The sequence below is a fragment of the Durio zibethinus genome, chromosome 2 (genome assembly GCF_047325235.1).
Source record: "Durio zibethinus cultivar Kanyao isolate XHJ-2024 chromosome 2, ASM4732523v1, whole genome shotgun sequence".
NCBI lineage: Eukaryota > Viridiplantae > Streptophyta > Magnoliopsida > Malvales > Malvaceae > Durio > Durio zibethinus.
The window spans coordinates 26654789-26669587 of NC_143163.1; the positions used below are offsets into that span (position 1 = coordinate 26654789).

At 17.0% G+C, this 14799-nt stretch overlaps 1 non-coding gene across 1 annotated transcript; it reads left to right on the forward strand.

Annotated features, from left to right (window-relative positions):
• Window positions 1–12302: 12302 nt before the first annotated feature.
• LOC149520078 (5.8S ribosomal RNA) lies at window positions 12303–12458 on the forward strand. The gene has a single exon (XR_016335270.1). It is a non-coding gene; the product is annotated as a 5.8S ribosomal RNA (ribosomal RNA).
• Window positions 12459–14799: the final 2341 nt, after the last annotated feature.

Below are 14799 nucleotides of genomic sequence, written 5' to 3' on the forward strand. Positions count from 1 at the left end.
ATTATTTACAGGATTAAAATTTTATAATTTATATATTTTAAATTATAATCTTATTATTAGTTAAATCAATTAATAAATTAACTAATAAATAATATTATATTCTTGAACTAGTTATATATTAAATTTATCATGAATTTTTAATAATAAATTTATTGTTATTAATAATTTCAAAATATTAGTATTACTAAAAATTATAACCTTTTTTTCGTCATAAAACAATTGTTTCAGTTCATATAAGCTTCTTATAATTATTTAATTAATAACAAAATTAACACATATTATATTAATTTCTATAAGTTTTTATTATTAAAATTAATTATTATTTCACTAATAATTATCAGACTATTTGAACAATTGTCTATTTAAAATCATTATGACCTTTTGTTTTGTCATAAAATTATTATTACTAATAATAATCTTATATATTATTTTATTAAGATTAAACTATTTTATTATTATTTTTCTATTCATATAGTTTAATTATCGATTATTTATTATATAAATTATATTGATAATTTATTAATTGCTTTAATAATTTGATATATAACTAAACTATTTATTATCATAATTAAATCTAATTCTATTTTTAATTATAGTAATTATTATAACTAAACTATTTATATGTATTTATATTAATATTGAATAATATTATTATAATAAGTTAATAATAATAATAATTTATTTATGACCTATTTAATTTATAGCTTAAATAATAAATTATTTATAGTTATTATAAGTCATGTTATATTAATTTTATAACAATAATATTATTATTAAATAGGTCGTGGGAGCACATTTTAATTAATAATAATATTAAATATAAAATGATTATATTATAATAATTATAAATTATAATTATTATTACAATTGATATTAAGTTGAAATAAATATATTATAATATATTAATTATAAAATATAATTATTTTATATAGTATAATTAAGTTTATAATAATTATATTTAGTTGTTATACTATAGTATAATCAATTATTATAATAATATAATTAATATCAATTGTAATAATAAAATTTTAATTATGACTTATTACGTATTAATTATTAATTAATTAATATTATATTAATAAATAATTATAATTAATAACTTTAATAATTTATAATAAATATAGTTTAAATTATCTGTTTACCGATAATAATAATAATTTATATAATTTATATAATAATATAAATTAAATATAATTTATATTTATAAATAATCTTAAATAAATCCTAAATACAATTATTAATTAATATTAAATAATTATAAGTTGGATAATTTAATATTTGATTATAAATATTTATAATAATTATTAATAAATAATTTATATAAACAAAAATAACTAATATAGCTATAACAATATATATGTTAATTATAATTATAAATTAAAAGATTATGTTTAATTTTATCTATTATATTTATCAAATATAAATAAATAAATAAATAAATAATAATAATTAATTGATTTTATAATTTGGTAAAATCAAATAGTCATAATTATTTGAACTAGTTATATAATTTAACTATTGTATTAATTACTAATTATTAATTACTAATAATTACTAATAAATATAATTACTATAAATAAAATAATAATATATAATTATTATATTATATATATTTTTATTATATCTTTAATTATTAATTATTATTAATAATATTTGTTTTGTTGTAAGTAATTCTAAACAATATCATAAATTATTAATATTAATAATATTAATATATTAATAACTATACTATAATAACTATTAATAAATAATTTAGTAATATTAATTATAATTAATAAATATTTAATTATATATTATAAATAATTTAACTATTATTAATATTATGATAAACAATTATATATCTTAAATTAATTAAAACTAATTTTATATAATATTGTTGCACCAACCAACAAAACTACATGACACATAAAAACTAATTCAACCCATAAAGCAAATAAAACCCATATAATGTTAGTTTTAATTAATATAATTTAATTAACCAATTACATAACTTAATTTATGTTTCAACAACATTATATAAAACAATAATTAGTATAACTTTATACTATAATTATATTAATAATTAAATTATAATAGTTATACTTATTAATTAACAATTATTAAATGGTTGTTGACATTCAAAAAATTTATTAATAATTAATGTTTAACATATTATATTAAAATACCTGTTATGATAAAAAAATTATAATATATTAACTAATCATCGATTAGTTAATATTATTGTTACTCATAAAATATTTAATTAATTATTAATTAATATAATTTATTCTATTATTTATTTGATCCATGATAATTAAATAACTAATATTTAAATGTTCAAATATTCATAATTATTTAAACTTGATTGATAAAAATATTCATTTTTTAATATTTGTTAATTTGTATGATAATTCAAATAATTGCGTATTAATAAGTAAGATTTATTTGTATTAATTATAATCCTTATTAATTATAATTAATTATTAATATTTATTATAATAAAAATAGAAAATTAATATATGTTAAAATTTAATTGGATTATTAAATATATTAATAATATTAATAATTTATTCAATAGCCATTAATAATATTGTTAATTATTAATACAATTATTAATTAATGATTATTAAATTTTTTTTTGTACATACAAGCTAATTTGGAATAATATAATATAATTTTATTAACATTCAAAAAATTAACAAGCAAGAAATTAAAAAAAAAAAAATCTATTTATCGAACAAGTTCAAATAGTTATATCTATTTAATACATTAATTATACAATTAAATAATTAATATTTAACATATTATATACTTAACAATTATATCTGTGTGTGACTTTAACTAACTGGAAAACATAGAGAACAAGACAAGAAATTAAAGCCTTTTTAGATAGGTAGATAAACCAATTATCCCCTCCTAAAATTTGACATCTTAAAAATCCAATAGTATTCATTTTCATATCTAATTAAATATTAAATTATTCATAATTTAATTTTTTATATCTAATTAAATATTAAATTATTCATAATTTAATTTTTTATTAAATAATATTATTATAACTTAATAATTAGAATTAAGTTAATAATTTATAATTAATATAACTATTGCTTACAATACAAATTAATTATAATTATATTAATAATTCAAATAATATAATAATAAATATATAATATAATTAATACTATAAATATTATTCTAATAATCTAATATAATTATAAATAATAATTTATTTATATTAATTATAAAATAATAATTAATATTTATAATATAATTAATATAATTGTTTTAAATAAATTCATATTAATAATATTGTTAAGATACGAAAGTGATAATTTCAAATTTTAATTATTATATTTTATATATAACTAAATTGAAAAGGTCATAACGATTTGAAATAAATAATCATTCATAGAGTCTTAACTATTTAAACTGATTCAACAATTAGATTTATTTTTTAATTTTCTTGGTTATTAAGTTTTGATATATTATTAAATTAGTATTATTTTATTCTATATAAAATAGTATGAACAAAACCAATTGCTTGATGATAAAATAAAAAGGTTATAATGATTTGAAATGGTTTGGTAAGCAGATTTTCTTTTTAAATCTCTTACAAATTTATTTTCTAAATATTAATAAAAATATTATTTTATTTCAAACAAACTTATATTAACAAAAACAATTGTTTTACGACAAAACAAAAAGTAATAATGATTTAAAATAGATAATAGTTCAAATAGTTATAATTATTTGACTAAACAAAAACATAATTATAACTTTCCGAACTAGTTCAAATAATGATGACTATTTAAACAATTACCTATTTCAAATCGTTATTACTTTTGTTTTGTCATAAAACAATTGTTTTAGCTAATACAAGCTTTTACGGACTAAAATAATACTAATTTATTAATATTTATAAAATTAATAAGTAAGAGATTTAAAAAATAAATATATTAATAATTTATTTGAATTGTTATATTATATAATAATATTAATTATTATTAATAATATTATAATAATAACAATTTATTATAATATATTAATTATCTTATTAATAATATTTAATATCTAAATATAAATAATAAATTATTTTTTTATTTATGATTTATTAATTAAATAATATTTTTAATGTTACAGATAATTATATATTAATTATTAATTTATAAAAATATAAATAATTTGATAATAATAATAATAATATTTAAAAAAATATTGATATAATTCTATTATTAATTATAACAAATTGTTTATATGTTAATATTTAATATTAATAATTAATAGAGTATATAAATAGCCTAATTGTTAATTAAATATTATATTAATAATTCAAATACAATTATTAAATTAGTATATACATAATATAGTATGTATAAAATATTATAATTGAATAATAATTATTCAATTATTATTCGAAGTAACTATTAGTTATGAAATATTAATAAAAATTTGTTAATTAATGATTATAATCTATTCATATTAATTATTATTAATAGTTAATAATTTATTTATTTATAATTATATAGATAAATTATATTAGATAATATTAATAATATTTCATTAAATAATTATAATATGGATTAAAATTATATTGTGAATATAAATTTGAATTAATAAATAATAATATTAATAGCAATTTATTACGACAATTTTAAATATAATTAAATTATATTATAAATTTTAATAAATTTATATTTAATTAATGATTAATTAATTTATTAAATAATTATTAAAACAATTCTAATATTTAAATATTATAATTAAATATTAAATAATAATAGTATATTAATTATATAATTTAAAATTATAATTACAATACATAAATATTAATAATATAATTAATACGATTTAACTATAATATAAAATATTAATTATGTTAAATATTTATAATTAATTGTTAATTAGGATATATATGTATTAGAATATATTAATAATTTAAAATATTAAATAGATTAATAATATTTATTTGATAATCCAAAAATTATGAATAATAATATGTTATTAAAAATAATTCTACTTACGAAACCAATTCAAATAATTATAACTATTTACACAATTATCTATTTCAAATCATTATTACAAATTGTTTATAATTAATTAATTTATTAATTAATAAATAATTATTGATTATTAATAAGACTTAATATTAATTAGTAATTAATAATAATAATATTATTATCAGATTTATGGGCATTTGTCATAAAGTTCAAATTTTTATGACTATTTGAACAATTATTTATTTTAAATTGTTATGACTTTTTGTTTTTTCATAAAACAATTATAATTAAATCTAACCAGATTTATTATATAATTATAAAAATATTTATAAAATATTAGTTTATTTATAATAGTTAATTTGTATAAGTTTAAATTATAAATATTATTTGAAATTAATAATTTAATTATATTTAATATTTATATAATTAAATATTATTTGGATTATATTTTATTATTAGTAATTATATATATTACTAAATAAATTATAAAACTTATAAATTTATAAATATCTATTATTAATTATTTATTTGTTTAAAATTATTATTAATTTTTATTTAAATTATATTAAATTATTTATAATTTAAAAGATTAGATAATTTAATAATTAAAATATAATTTATTTTAATTTATATAGTATTATTATATAATTTAGTATTTAATTGTTACTACTATTTAATTAAACTAAATAAATTATCTTTATTTAGTAATATTTAAATATTATTAGGATGATTATTATATTAGGATAATTTTAATTATCAGTAAATATTTTTAATAGAATATAAATTTTATTTGATAAAATAACTTAATCCTTTTGTTTTGACAAAAAAACAATTGTTTCAGTTCATAAAAGCTTATCCAAAATAAAATAATACTAATTTCTTACTATTTCAAAAATTAATAAGCAAGATTTTAAAAAAATTAATTTGTTTACTGAACAAATTCAAATAGTTATGACTATTTGAACAATTATCTATTTAAAATCATTATGACCTTTTGTTTTGTCATAAAACAATTATTTCAATTCATAGAAGCTTATTCGAAATAAAATAATAGTATTTTATTAATATTTCAAAAATTAATAAGTAAGTGATTTAAAAAATGATTTTGTTTACTATTTATCATAAATATTATTTATATAATATTAAGTAAAAGATTATATATAATTAATATTAAATATTGTATATAATATAAAATTATTTTAATATTATAATAAATTAGAATAATAATTTGATGGTTTTGAATAGAAATAATTGTTTAATATAAATTATAGTATATTTTAATTAACTATTATAAGTAAAATAATTTATAATATTTTTTTAATTTCATATTAATACTAATTTATTAACATTCAAAAAATTAATAAGAAAGAGATTTTAAAAAATAAATCTATTTACCGAATAAATTCACATAGTTATTACAATTTAAACAATTGTCTATTTAAAATTGTTATAACCTTTTGATTTGTCATAAGACAATTGTTTTACTTAATATAAGCTTAAATGGAATAAATTTAATATGAGACTAAGAATTATAATATAATTCTATAGGCATAATTAGTTAGTATATTAATTTATAAAATTAATTATTCTACAGTATATTACTATTATATTTTGCTATTGGAAGTATATAATCATATAATACTAATTATTATTTAAATTATTAATATAAATATTAATTATATATATTTATTATAAATAATAAATTGGATAATTAATTTAATACGCATGTAATCTTATATGCTTGTTATAATATATTAGAATTTTAATTACTTAAATCAATTATTTATTAACAATTACTATATTAAAAAATAAATATAATTTAATAATTAGATTTAATCATTATTATCTATTAATTTATGGATAGAAACAATTGGTTTGTGAATTATTAATTTAGACAATTATTTTAATATTTATATAATATGAATAATATTTTAATTTATTATAATAATAATCATATTATTTATCAATTGTATAAAATTGATATTATTAGTCTCTTATTATTGAACTAATATAAATTAGTTTTGAAATATTATAAATTAATATATAATATAATTATTATATATATTATATAATAATTAATAACATTTTATTAAATTAAAATGTTGAATTTAAAGATAATTATGAAATTAAAATATTGTAAGGTTTAATTTTAATTATCTATTATTAATTAAATATTTCATATAGTATATAATATGAATATAGTTTAAATAATATTAATTTTTTAATAATAATATTTTTAATTATTATTAGCATTAAATTTATTTTTAAAATTTTTACTTATTAATTTTTGGAACATTAATAAATTTATATTATTTTATTTTAAATAAGCTTGAATGAATAGAACCAATTGTTTTATGACAAAACAAAATGTTGTAATGTTTTGAAATAGATAATTATTAAGATGTCATAACTATTTTAACTTGTTCGATAAACAAATTTATTTTTTTAATTCTTTTACTTTTTAATTTTTGAAATATTAATAAATTAGTATTATTTTATTTCAAACAAGCTAACATGAATTGAAACAACTGTTTTATTACAAAACAAAATGTTACAATTATAATTATAAATTATAATTTTTTAAATAATAACATTAATTGTAATTATATCAATATTAAATTACTAATTATATTATTATATTATATTAATAATATATTATACAAAACAAAATGTCATAATTATTTTGAACGTGTTTAAAAAATAAATTTATTTTATATATTAGTAAATTTATATTATTTTATTTGAAATAAGCTTGTATGAACAGAAACAATTATTTTGTTTTATGGCAAAACAAAAGGTCATAACAATTTGAAATAGATAATTGCTCAAATCTCCTAATTATTAATAAAAAATTTATGAAATATCAATAAATTTATTATTAATATTATTGTTTATATTAATTATAGTTTATTAATTTTTTTAATAATTCAATTAATATTATGTATATAAAATTAGTTATGACTATTTAATAACAATCTGTAATATTAAATATTAATAGATATAATAATAGTTAATAAATTAAATATAGTAGTTAAATTATAATAATTAATAAGTAAATGTTTATCATTATAATATATTTAATTTATTTAATTATATAATATTATTATAAATTAAATATTTTATTATAATATAATAAATGTTATATAATTATATTATTAATTTAATTATATAATAATATTAATTTTATTAAACAATTGAATAATAGTTATGTATAATTTATCAAACTAATATTTAGATAATTAATAATATTAATTAATTAATATTCTATTATATTAAATAATTAATAAGAATTTATTTAAAACTGTATAGATTAGTAACTTAATTTATTAAGTTTTGAAATATTAATAAATTCATTTTATTTTATTATGAATAAGCTAGTATGAATTGAAAAAAATTATTTTATGACAAAACAAAAGGTCATAACGATTTAAAATAGATAATTGTTATATAGTCTTAACTATTTAAACGGTTCAACAAATAAATTTATTTTTTAAATCTCTTAGTTATTAATTTTTAAAGTATTATTATATTAGTATTATTTTATTTCGAATAAGCTTGTATGAACATGAATAATTGTTTTATGACAGAACAAAAAATGTTTATTTTTTAAATAACTGATTTAAACTATATATTTGTTCAAATAATCATAACTATTTAAATGGGTTCAATAAATAAATTTATTTTTTAAATTTCTTACTTATTAACTTTTGAAAGATTAATAAATTATTATTATTTTATTCTGAAGCTTGTATGATACAAAAATAATTGTTATATAACCAAACAAAACGTAATATTGATTTCAAATAGATAATTGTTGAAATAGCCATAATTATTTAAACTAATTATTTGTTTAATTAAACTAATGATATTATTTAATTAAATTATTTGTATAGCTTTATACAAATAATAAAATATCATTAAATATTCATATAATCTCTTATATGTTTATATAATTTACAAGCCAAAGATTAAACTAATTATATAATTTATTAATAACAATTTAATAAATTAATAATAAATATATTTTATTTATATATATTCTTATATTATAATTTATAGATAATGAATTATTATAATAATTATAATATATATAAATATTATTAGTAAGAGTGTTCAAAAATATAATTATAATTATAATTATATTATTTAATAATTATATATTATTTAATAATAATTTTATATTAAAAGGTTAAATTTAAATTATTATTATTTTATTAAATTATTCGGTAATATCTTTAACTTCTGAAAAATATTATATTTTAAATTATAATTATAATTAATTATCAATATCATATTAAATATGATTATATCAATTATTAATATTATAAAAATTATAATTTATATGAGCTTATTTACTAATCAAATAATTATTTTCGGATTTTAAATATTTAAATATAATTATATTAATAATAATTTAAATTAATTTAATTTAATCAAACTATTTGTAAATAATAAGTATAAATATATTATAAATATTTATATAATTAAACTATATTTTATTTTTAAATCTCTTATTAATTTTTCAAATATTAATAAATTAGTATTATTTTATTTTGAATAATTTTTATAAATAAAAAAAATTGTTTGGTAAAACAAAATATCATAACAATTTGAAATAGATAATAGTTCGAATGGATATGACTATTTAAACTTGTTTGGTAAACATATTTATTTTTTAAATATCCAACTTTTAATTTTTAGAATATTAATAAATTAATATAATTTTATTTAGAATAAACTTGTGTGATAAAATGATTTATTTTTTAAATCTTTTACTTATTAAATTTTATAATTTTAACAAATTAGTAATATTTTATTTTGAATATGTTTTTATGCACAAAAACAATTGGTTTATGACAAAATAAAAGGTCATAATGATTTGAAATAGATAATTATTCAAATAGTCATAACTATTTGAACGTGTTCAGAAAACAAATTTATTTTTAAAACTTTTACTTATTAATTTTTGGAATATTAATAAATATATTAATTTAAATAATAATTATTTATTATTACAAATAATAAAATATTAGTTTATATTTATTAATAAAGTTATTGAATATCTAAATATATTATAAAATAATTATATATATAATATATTAATGTATAATTATAATTTATATAATTTATAAAAATAATTTGTATTAATTATTAAAATAATTAACTATTATAATTATAATTTAATATAAATAAAATTCTTAGTTATATTATTGTTAGCTCAAAGATTTGGAATAAACCAAGAGGGGGTGAATTGGTTTTAATGAAAATTTCAAAAACAATATTCAATAAGCACAAATTTTGCTAAACAATTAAACATAATAATTGAAAGTAAATAAGAGATAGGGTTAGAGAATTTGACATCGAGATTTATAGAGGTTCAGTCCTTCCTTAGGCACCTATGTCCTCTCCCTTAGCTTTTCTTACCAAGGAGTTCAATCCACTATGATTTGAAGATTACAACCAAGCTTCTCAAAGCTTTGCAAACTTAACAATACACATTCTTAAGGGTTATCCTCCCCCTTAAGCTTACAAACTCAAAATACATAATTTTTAAAGTGTTTTGCAAACTCTAAGAACCTTTCAAAGGTTAGGTGTTTCCTAATTTGAAGTACACAACAGTTTGGACAAGAAAATAGAGAACAACTTATATGAATTCTGCATTTTTTTGACTTGAAACAGCTTTGAATGCTTGAGCAAATTGGTAGGTGATAGCAATAAGTTTTCTTAGCTCTAGTTGCCCTTGGTCTATAGTGGAATGCTTGATTTATAGGTAGGAAGAAGTTGAGAGCCATTGGAATGCATTTAATGCTTCAAACCTACAGAAATTTTCAAACAAAAATAACCGTTGGGAGTTTTTAGCCTTCAGGGGATTGATCCCTTGTCTTAGGGGATCGATTGATTCATGTTGGAGAAGGCTCAATTTCTGGGTTTTCAAACTTGGGGAGCATTATGTTTGGGCAATCGATCGATCCCTTGCCTTAGGTGATCAATCCTCTATGTGAGGGGATAGATCCCTTTTTTGGAAAATAGCACGATGAAAACTTTTTGTACGAAAAAGTGATCAATTCCTTGAATGAGAGGATCGATCTGGTCAATTTGAAACCCTAGCCAATCGATCCCTACAGGGAGGGGATCAATTGATTTTTGCCAAAACATGAAGAATTTCAATTCTGGGAAAAGACAGGATCGATCTGGTAAGGGGGGATCGATCACTTCTATTAAAACTTGCACTATTCAAATTTTGTTCTGAGAATTTGACTTGTTTTGGTTCTCAAATATGTTTTGGCAAGATAAAAGGGTGAAAAAATGTTCAATTTAAGTTAAAAAGATTGATTCAAGTTAGGTAAATTTTTGTTTTGTCAAATCAAAACTCTTGATCAATTCAAGGCCAACATTCTCCCCCTTTTTGATATGACAAAACCACATAAAAATTTGCATGAAAAACATTTTTCCTTTTGAAAAACAAACTCCCCCTGAATTTATGCATAAGTTTTAAGCCAACTAAACAAAATCAATTAGTAGGTAGAGTGATTTGTCTGCTTAATTCTATTAACGAATGAGACCTTAGCCTATTAACTAGCTATGAGGAAATGATCCTTCATGGCTAGCTTCTTAAAGGGACTATGACTGCTTAAACCAAGAAAGTTTAAGGTAATAACAGGTCTATGATGCCTTTAGATGTTTTTAGCTACACATGCGTTACACTGATGTATTCAATGAGTCTCTAGCCTTGGCCAACAGGCTTGGGTAATCTTTGAAATTTCATCATGATAGGCATAGATCATTGCAATTATTGGTCTTCAATGAGGAATTCCTAGTAAGTGCAAGTCATCAACTCACATTGACTACGTTCCTACCCTTTGTACACACTGCCTGTCACTTCTACCAATCGAATGGTCTAGTGAAGTGTTTAGATTGTCGCGACATGGACAATGCACTACCTATGACATTGTAAGAAGTCCACTAAAACTTATCATTTAGAGGAAGGAGAAGTTGTAACAAGGTTTCCATAGGTGAACTTACGAAAGGATCATTGTTAAAATTGGCTCAACGAATGACCCATGAATGTGTTAACGAAACACCAAGGGGGTGAGGGTGCCTTCATGGCCTGAGCCCCTTCTGGCCTTAGGCATGTGCAACGATCATTTTGTTCTGCCTTCCGAGCAAATGAAACGATCAACATCATTGCCTATGACCAAATAACAAACCTCGAGCATAAATCATGTCGAGGAACCTAAATGAAAAAGAGCACGTGTACTATCACCACCCTATTTGCAATGCATGCGTAGGTAGCACCATGGCTCTTTTTGTAAGAAAAACCAAAACGACTATTGGTAATGGATATCTTGGCTCTCATATCAATAAAGAATGTAGTGAAATGTGATACTTGGTGTGAATTGTAGAATCTCGTGAACTATTGAGTCTTTAAACACAAGTTGTGTCCCAAGCTCTTAGGCTAAGGGCACGTCTGCCTAGGTGTCATGCATCATCACCCTTAAACCTCTTGCCTATCAGCTCCAATTGAAAGGGCGAAAGATGGCTTCCCATGATCTCGTCGATCATGGTTGGTCCAAAAATGAGTCCCTAACAACGATAGTGTCATGACTGTTAATGGTAAAGTTCACTGCATGCCTTATTCTAGTGAGACATGCACATTGTCCTTCCAGACCCCATCGAACCCTCCACATCATTTGGTTAATGCTCACATTGTGACCCGTTGAGTTTAAGCATATCAATAAAAATAAACTTAACAGGATTCCCCTAGTAACGACGAGTGAACTGAGAAGAGCCTAGCTTGAAAATCGAGCATCTTTGTGTTTGAATTGTAGTCTGTAAAAGTGTCCTTAGCGGCAGACCGAGCCTAAGTCCCTTGGAAAAAGGCATCGTAGAAGGTGAGAGCCCTGTTATACCTGGACCCTATCGCACTATTAGGTACTGTCTATGAGTCAAGTTTTTTTTGGGAATACAGCCCTAATCGGAGAGTAAATTCTGTCTAAGGCTAAATATAGGTGAGAAATCGATAGTAAACAAGTTCTGTGAGGGAAAAATGAAAAGGACTTTGAAAATAGAGTCAAAGAGTAATTAATAAATTACTTATTAATTTAATAAGTTGAAACAATTCAAATATTAGATAAACAGAAAAAATTATTTTATCACAAAACAAAATGTCATAACGATTTAAAATAGATAATTATTCAAATAACCATGACTATTTAAACTTGCTCGTTAAATAGATTTATTTTTAAAATTTTTTACTTATTAGTTAAAAATTAAGAAATTAGTGTTATTTTAATTTGAATAAGTTTGAATAAATAGAAACAATTGTTTTATAATGAAACAAAAAGTCATAAGTTATAATGATATGAAATAAATAATAGTTCAAATAGTTATAACTGTTTGAATTTGTTTGATAGATTTATTTTTAAATGTTATACTTATTAATTGTCTGAATATTAATTAATTTGTATTATTTTATTCGTAATAAACTTGTATGAATAGAGACATTTGTTTTATAACAAAACAAATAGTTATAACGATTTAAAATAGATAATTATTTAAATAGTTATATAACTATTATAAACTTAAACAAATCACCTTAGGTTTCAGTTTTAATTACTTGAATATTAATTATTAATAACAAAATATATCAATTAAATAAATAACAATATTAAAATAATTTAATAAATATTGGTCATTGTAAACAAATTAAATATAATTACTTGAATATTAATTGAAAATAATAAATAAGAATAAGTAATAATTATTAATTTAAAAGATAATTGATTTAATAATTGACCATTTAACAAAATGGCCATAAGAATAATAAATTTTTAGATATATTTTAAAATAATCATATCTTAATAATTTAATAAGTAATAATTTGTTATAATTGACATAACAATATATCGATAGTTATTTTATTATCATAAAATAATTTTTTCAGTTCTTAGTAACTTATTTGGAATAAAATAAAACAAATTTATTAATATTTAAAAAATTAATAAGTATGGGATTTAAAAAATAATTTTGTTTGTCAAACCAGTTCAAATAATTATGATTATTTAAATAATTATCTATTTCAAATCGTTATGACCTTTTCTTTTGTCATAAAATAAGTGTTTTTGTTCATATAAGTTTGTTTGGAATAAAATAATGTTAATCTATTCATATTTTAAAAATTAAGAATAAGAGATTTAAAAAATAAATCTGTTTATTAAACCAGTTCAGTTAGTTTATTTAAACAATTCTTTATTCCAAATCATTATGACCATTTGTTTTGTCATAAAATAATTGTTTTTGTTCATACAGTCTTATTTGGAATAAAGTAATGCTAATGTATTAATATTTTGAAAATTTATAAGTAATGGATTTAAAAAATGAATCTGTTGACCTGACCAGTGCAAATAGTTATGACTGTTTGAACAATTATCTATTTCAAATAGTTATGACCTTTTGTTTTATCATAAAGCAATTGTTTTTGTTCGTAAAAGCTTATTTAAAATAACATAAATCTAATTTATTGATATTATTAAAACAATGAGCACGAGATTTAAAAAATGAAACTATTTTTCGAACAAGTTCAAATAGTTATGACTATTTAAATAATTATCTATTTCAAATCATTATGACCTTTTTTATTTTGTCATAAAACAATTTTTTCTACACATACAAACTTATTTCAAATAAAATTATACAAATTTATTAATATTTAGACATTTAATAAGTAAAAGATTTAAAAAATAAATTTGTTTACCAAATAAGTTCAAATAGTCATAACTGTTTGAACAATTATTTATTTCAAACTGTTATGACATTTTGTTTT